At 38.2% G+C, this 7,500-nt stretch overlaps 2 protein-coding genes and 2 long non-coding RNA genes across 4 annotated transcripts in view; 2 read left to right on the top strand and 2 right to left on the bottom strand.

Moving 5' to 3' along the window:
• Window positions 1-7,500, bottom strand: part of LOC138026509 (tripartite motif-containing protein 2-like) — a 23,436-nt gene that overhangs the window by 6,620 nt on the left and 9,316 nt on the right. The gene's annotated exons all lie outside the window — the stretch shown is intronic.
• On the top strand, window positions 3,757-6,232 carry LOC138027053 (uncharacterized). The gene is made up of 3 exons (XR_011127398.1): window positions 3,757-3,827; window positions 4,967-4,998; window positions 5,959-6,232. It is a non-coding gene; the product is annotated as an uncharacterized lncRNA (long non-coding RNA).
• LOC138027054 (uncharacterized) overlaps window positions 6,327-7,500 on the bottom strand; it is a 1,693-nt gene continuing 519 nt past the window's right edge. The window contains exons 1-3 of the long non-coding RNA XR_011127399.1: window positions 7,440-7,500; window positions 6,774-7,179; window positions 6,327-6,450 (exon numbers count right to left, since the gene is read on the bottom strand). The exon at window positions 7,440-7,500 is cut by the window's right edge and continues 519 nt beyond it. This is a non-coding gene — a long non-coding RNA (uncharacterized lncRNA). The remainder of the gene's footprint in view (window positions 6,451-6,773; window positions 7,180-7,439) is intronic.
• The window catches only part of LOC138027052 (meiosis-specific nuclear structural protein 1-like), a 6,919-nt gene continuing 6,555 nt past the window's right edge, over window positions 7,137-7,500 (top strand). The window contains exon 1 of the mRNA XM_068874552.1: window positions 7,137-7,174. The gene's annotated coding sequence lies outside the window, so the exon portion shown is untranslated. The remainder of the gene's footprint in view (window positions 7,175-7,500) is intronic.

The raw sequence follows: 7,500 nt of genomic DNA on the forward strand, positions 1-7,500 counted from the left end.
TATTTATCACCAGGTAATTCCATCGTTTTGGAAATAGCAGCTACTTTATTATTTATCAGCATCACTGATTTTGGGGCTCATTTTGTTGAAACTCAAGCACGCTTCCAACAGACATCTTTATTTTCGTGACTTATGCGCTGCTTACAGTGCACTACCACAAAAATCCTCTCGTAGCATATTTCAACACACTTCTGCAAATTTGTTAAGTTCGAAAATTACAAAACATGATAAAATTCACAAAAGGTGGAAATCTCACAAAAATATTTTCCAGCGAAAAATTTATTGAAACAAACAACATATTTGCTATTAGAGGCAAAAAACCCTTCCTATTTCAATTGCGTGCGTACAAACGAGACACACAATCGGTGTCACAAAGCATATGCCATTCAATACATTTCTGACAGTTCACATCAAACCCTTTTCCAAAGTACCTTGACCGTAAATAATAAAGTACAAAAGAGGCAACAAGCTTTCATTCAAGTAATTCTTCACTGTCATATTTCCATTTTTTTTTTTTATCTTTGCAGAGTTGAGTACAAAATAAATGTAACTTGCCAGACAACTTAGATGCGACTTTAGTAAACACTGTGATGCATTCAAGACGTTCGATTCCTTCAATGTTTGTTAAATCCATAAAAGAATTGCCATTTGATTTCAGTGTTGTATATAATATCAAGTCAGTAAAATACTAGAAACAAAGCTCACTTGATATACAACGGCGAAAAATGAAATTGTTGTCGATTCCAGATATTTATTTTTCACCGCCTGTCTTGTTCATCCAATTGACGTTACATTCTTGAGCTCCATGAGGGTATATTTAGTTTAAAGATCCACTAAAACGCCATTCGCGTTACAATGACTTTCGACGCCATTGAAGGTTAACAAGAATTAGTTAAATTTCCAATTGTTACCGGAAAACTGTGCAGGGTTGAGTTGAGTACAAAATTATAAATACAAATAGCCAGACAACAGAGATCACAGATCCACTTAATTAAGGTGTTCGATTCCTTCTCTGTCTTTGTTGAACCCATAAGTTACCAGAGAATTTTCCATTTGGTTTCAGTGTTGTACATAACACCACACTTGGCTTGGCAACACACCAGGCTAGACAAAATATTAAAAATACACCTCACTTTGATTTCGGCTCGACGGGCGAAAGATTGTTGTCAAAGTCCATTACTCGTCGCTTTTAAGATTCCAGATATTTTTATTTCACCGCCTGTCTTGTTTATCCAATTGACGTTCCATTCCTGAGCTCCATAAGGGTATACTTTGTTTAAAGATCCACTAAAACGCCATTCGCGTTACAATGACTTTCGACGCCATTGCAGCTTAATTAAATGTTCTCCTGTGTGCACCAGAGAAACTGATCTACGTATTACCCCCAGCCCCCTCAAACCTAACAAAATACGCACAGAAGACTCTATGCACAAAGACACCACTTAGCAGGGGAGTGACAGGGATGACTTTTACCGACACGGAAAAATAAATAAATAAATAAATAAATAAACTGAGAAATATTACACATTTTCCGTCTGGGATTGCCATTCTGGCAACCCAGTAAAAACTTGAAACAATAGAGAGCTTTAGATTCTAGGACGAGAACGACTACGAGTAGGATATTTTCTCAATGAACAAAAGTGAGCGCGCGCTAACCAGCTTCATTTTGGCGGGAAAAACGTGATACCGTCGTCATTTTAGTACGAGGTTTTGCAAGAATGTCGTCGTGTCAAAACAAGTCAACAACACGGTAGCAGTTTTGGTATTTTTCGATCAGCAAAAAAGGGTACGTTACCAGCAATAAGAATAACTGAGCAACCTACACTGCTAACAAAGAGAAAGATTAATCGTCCGGGTTATGAATCTTCTAAGCATTTTCGCTAAAACCGGGCATTCAAATCTCGTACTCGTTCTCGTACTCGTCCTAGAATCTAAAGGTCCCTAATGTCGACATTAGGGCCGTTTGTACGATAGCCTGCGTAGTAAGCGTTCCTTTTCGACAAAAAGAGCTTCGAAACGATTTTCCGCAAACTGGCCGCGCGGAAGTTGGGGCAAGAGACTGAGGGAACGCTTGCAAGAAGACCCCCTATTTTTGAAAAACCCGTTCGCCCACGAACGGGGGCTTCTGATTGGTGCGGCACAGTCACAATGATTGACAGGTGACAAATCCTGGAGCAATTTATTTCTCCTAAGTTCTAGCGTGAAAAAGGCAATGGTGGAAGATGTGGAAGGTTTTGAATCGTGTGTCGAAGCTGAGCGAATCGGGTCTCGGGTTTTACATTGAAAAGGAAAAAAGAACTGTCAATGCGCCATCTCTTTAACTGTATAGATGTAATGGCCGTTTTGCCAACAGGATTCGGAAAAAGCTTGATTTTTCAGATGTTTGTCATGATGTGCGGAGTGCGAAATAAAAGAACTTAAAACGAAGAACCGGCTTCTCGAGTATCATCGTGATTTCTCCATTTCAAAGCATAATACGCGATCAAGTTAGTGGTTAAGGTAAATTCTATGGAAATGACAGCCTGTGATTTAAATGAAAATCTGGACTGCTTGGGCAATATCCATCAAGGGAAATTCAATATTATTTACGTGTCAGCTGAAGCCGCTATGGCGTTTCCGTAATTCATTAAAAGCAAAAGATTCGATAACAAAACATTGGCAGCCCTTATTGTCGACAAAAAGTTTGGACTGAAGTGAAGTGAGCTTTTCTTTCGCTTGCAAAGGATACTTTATTTACGCAGGATGAATTTAATTTAATAAAATGCCTGCGAACTATCAGAATCCACATGTTTCAGGATCAAGGATATTCGTCGAATTCTCTGCTTACCTTGCCTGATGTTAGCTTGAGTCCTATGTCATGGATTGAGACAAGATGAAGACAACCACGCAGCCTGTGAAATCTTCTCTTACTTATTGTGGGAAGAAAGCGGCTCCTTTGTAAAGTCATTCGATTTTTTAAAGCACTTTTACTTGCTATTTCATCTACGATTTCGTAACGATTTTACCAAAAACGTACTGTGGATTATCAAACTAGCGAGGATGTTTGCCTGTAATTTCCAGGAGATTCAGTACGATCCATTTCGTCAACCACTCTGCACCAACAAAATAGCCAGCAAGTCGCGCTGAAATCGTGGTTAGTTTTAAACTTAAACCTCTTGAATGGTTTCATGGTCAGCTTTGCTGGAGATTTGCATTTAACGGCCTTACTTACTACCCATCGAACTCTGTACGAGTTATGTTTCTAAATTTCGTATTTTACGAGCGCACGGTTGCTGACAAGTTCTGAAAATCGATAACTTCTATTCCAACCGCTATGCAAATATCAGCTAGAATTTTCCCGTAAGTTTCTTTTCGATGGTTTAAACAAATTCTCGGAAGAAACATAACCAGTCGTACTCGGCTTAGAAGATGCCGTTACAAATTTAACTTTAAAATCACACTGGCAAATCCTGCGTTGATCGCTCGGTGTTTCCTCGGTGCCTCGGTTTGTTTTGTCGGAAGCCAACTTGTGTTAACATGGTTATCTGTTATTGGCTAATTTGTTAATAAGACGTCAATCAGCGTGTGTCAAGTCAACCATAAAAAGGTGGGCGTTTTTCAAAAATAGGGGGTCTTCCATTCTCGTCCCCATCGCCCTTTTCGTTTCTCTTAGTCGGCGGGGCCTTGGCACGAGAAAACGAAGGGCTCTGGAGACATAGCATTTTCGAGTCCTAGATTCTGGGACTTCCGGTCTTCATGTATACAGTCGTGATGTTTCTATACACTGTCTGTGACTGTCATGGCGGTTGTCGAGGCAGGATTCGAGGAATCCTTGTGTCGGGCCTTAGGTAAGGGGTCTCAATATGGAAAATGTTTCCCTACGTGTACAACAGAAAGAGGCGATAAGGAACATTGTTTTTTTAAGGAAAGACACTTTAATTATTTTGCCGACAGGCTTTGGCAAGTCATTGATTTTTCAGTTGTTGCCCTTTGTTTTTGACGCGTGGCTTGGAGCAAAGAAATCTTTTATTTTGATTGTTTCTCCTTTAAACGCCTTGATGAGAGATCAAACAGTCAAGCCGAACGATATTCAAGTTAGAAGTTTAGTGGTTCGGAATACTGAGTCGTTAAGTGATGTTGAAATTAACGAAATCAAGCAATCGAAGTATAGAATAATTTATGGCCACCCGGAGGTATTTCTTGGAAAATTGCGTAAGTTATTGGGTTGCGAAGAAGTGAGACGCCATATGCGAGCTATCGTGATTGATGAAGCACATCTCATAGTAGAGTGGCAAGTATTTAACTCTTGTCTTTATTTCTTTCCAGTTACTTCGGTATAATCTATTTTAAGGATTTGCTTACGGTTTATCTTCATTTTAGTCTAGCTCCACCCTCAATTTTGTGGTGAAATTTGTGAAAAAGTTACAGATTATTAAAGTAACGGGGGACAATGTTTGTGTTATCATCATTTTTGTTTTATCACATTCAGATGATCCCAATCATGCAGAATTTGCATGTACCGATCAAAACTGTAAAATTAGCCTACACCATATGATCCACAAAAAAATACTAATGCAAAACGTGGAAATCCAATAGGCCACTTTCAAAAATAACATAATACTCTTTGTTTGCCCTCAAAGATTTTGCATAAGTCTTGTTTTTATTTTCTCTTGGGACCATTGTGAGTCCCAAGAGAGACTGGAAACATTATGCTTATGGAGGGCAAACAAAGAGTATTATGGTAATTTTGATAGTGGCCTATTGGCTGAGCAACATGTACCTGTAGTGGTAGTGGTAGTGGTAGTGGTAGTGGTAGTGGTAGTGGTAGTGGTAGTGGTAGTAGTAGTAGTAGTAGTAGTAGTAGTAAAGCTTCATTTCAATTTGGCATATTCCATTCAGGTGTAATCTGCTATCATTGCTCACAGTCTATTGTTATAATCATTGTCACATAACATTGTTTTTCATTTTACTTGCATTTTATTTCTAGGAAGAGTTTTCAGCCTGCATATGCCCAACTAGGTATGCTAGGTGCCATATTTCCAAAGGTGCCTGCAGTCGCACTAACTGCAATTATAAATTTATTTAACTTACTGATATAATAAATTATTTTGATTTTAAAAAGTATCCATAAGGGCCACCTCCCTGACCCCATGGGAATTTCCAGTTTAGCTTCATCCTTTCCATTAAACACTGGAATATTTTGATATGCCCTACCCCTTGAAATTAAATAATTGTTTTTTCTTTACATCTTGTGAGGATGAAAATAAGTAATTGACATTTAAATTGTAACAGTAAGTGAAATGTTGTTAGTAATGAAAGTTGTCGTTAGCCATAAACCTTGTAAATATTAAAGGTAGTGTCACAGTGTTATGATAAAGAATGTACATTGTATAAGCAAACAAATAATGTGAGTTTAAAGGGGCTAGGTCACGCAATTTGAGGCAATTTCAGCACTGACCGAATGGTCATAGATTTGACTAAAATATCAAAATAACTGTTCAAAACTACCGGTATAGAAGAACTCTAACAAAATACAGGGAAGCCAAGAAGGGTGATGGATGGAGAAAACTGGAGAGGATTGAAATGGATTGAATTTGGGTAAATTTGAAAAACGTAGACCCACCTTTTTTCAAATTTATATCAGTCTATATCAAAATGTCATTTACACAGCTGGAAAATCATTCTCAGTTGTTATGAGGCCGTGATTTTGCAAATGAAAGACTCTTGCTCTGCCAATTTGACGTTTAGAGCTCATAATTAACAAAATTAAACAAAATTACCTAAAATAGCGTGACCTAGCCCCTTTAAGCATTAGAGTGTTGAGTTTTTTCCCCCTTAGAATTTCCAGTGGCCTTCAATCCCTGGGGTGCAGGGATTTGTTCTGTTACCAAACATTATGAAATAGGTTGTGCTCTATGCAGCTGTGCCATCTTTTTTTGAAATGTATAACTTTTTTAATGCTTTACTGCTTATTTACAGTGGTCGATCTAGGGATGATGTTCCTCCCTCTTGCTGTTATGGACAAGAAAATTTCCATGTTTTCATGCATTCACCATTTGAGCCTGTCTGGATCCACCACTGGCATACCAGACATCCTTATCAATATTAAAGGAAAATAGAAGAGAACATTATATAGGAATAAGTACAGCCATAGCCTTCATGTATGTATGTATGTAAATTGAAGGGAAGTTTTTATTCCATGCTTACATTCACTTTGTTTTCCAAGGTGTAATAAAACAGCTTCACTTTGAAAGATTGTCATATCTTTATTTGGCCACACTACCAGTTGACCTATCTGTAGTTTATTTTGGGCGCTGTTTGTGTTCATCACAGCTGTGACTTGAACTGCAGCCTCAGTTGGGGCTGGTTTTTCTGTCCTTGTAGAGTCATTGTCAACAATCTGACCAGCAGCAACAACAAGGCACTGTGTTACTAACTCTTGGCTCTGCTTTAATAGCAGAACTGTAGTACCTTAAATCAAATGCCGAATAATCATCAGTACATAGTTAAATAATATTGTTAAATATTACAGGCCAATAATATGTAGCACTTTTCTTAAGAAATCCTTTTCTCTAGTGGCTCTCCTTGAAAAAAGGGTCACCAATAATACTAACCCATAACAGTGGACTTGTGAAGGATTTTACAGTGTGATAAATAAATATCAACAATTTTAGTATTTGAGGGGTTATGCAAACAACCTCTTTGGTATTTGTTTCTGGGCTTGAGTCCTGTTTAATGAAAAAATATTTCCCTTTGTTGTCATGAACAGCAGTAAAGTTTTAATAACTTATTACCTGGCCTGTACAGATTTTGGTTTGTTTGTGACTGCATGTGGTTGGAAACCTGTTCTGACTCTACACGCTGGGCTTCCTCCATCTCCCACAATCCTTTCACATCTGGAACTACCAAAGCATACTTGTCAACAAAGTTGCCAATGCACCCATCAAAGAATTCATGTTTCTCTTGTACAGTTGCAGATTGTGGTGGTATTTCCAGATTTAATGGCCTTGATTCAAGGGTTTCCATTCCAGCCCATGCCATGAAGGCTTTGCATATGTGCACGTGTTACCTGAAGCATAAGGGCCTCCGCACCTTCTTCACTTGAGGTGGAAGATTTGTCAGTCCGAACCTTTGTCTGAAATAGAAGAGGGTGCCCATGTCACGTGAAGACTGTGTCTTGTACAACTTTTCCCAGGTAAACTGAAGGGAAGAGAAAAACAATAGTTCAAAGTTGGGGGACAAACACTTCAGTGAACTCAGCATGTTTGAGAACAGAATGAATAATTATTATAATTATAATATGCATTTTACTTGAGAAACTATTACAATTTACTGTCACTAATAATTCTGATGGTCAGGAAATACTGAATTAGATTGCAGTACAATGAATTCGGTGAGATATAGCAATTATAATTAAGAATACAGTATTTTAAGTCGAAAGTCAATAGTATTTCACGCACCTGGTATTTTCGTAAGCCGCTTTGTCTCATGATGTCGGCTTGAATAGAACGGTCGGCAGGA

Source organism: Montipora capricornis, chromosome 12 (genome assembly GCF_036669925.1).
Source record: "Montipora capricornis isolate CH-2021 chromosome 12, ASM3666992v2, whole genome shotgun sequence".
Classification (NCBI taxonomy): domain Eukaryota; kingdom Metazoa; phylum Cnidaria; class Anthozoa; order Scleractinia; family Acroporidae; genus Montipora; species Montipora capricornis.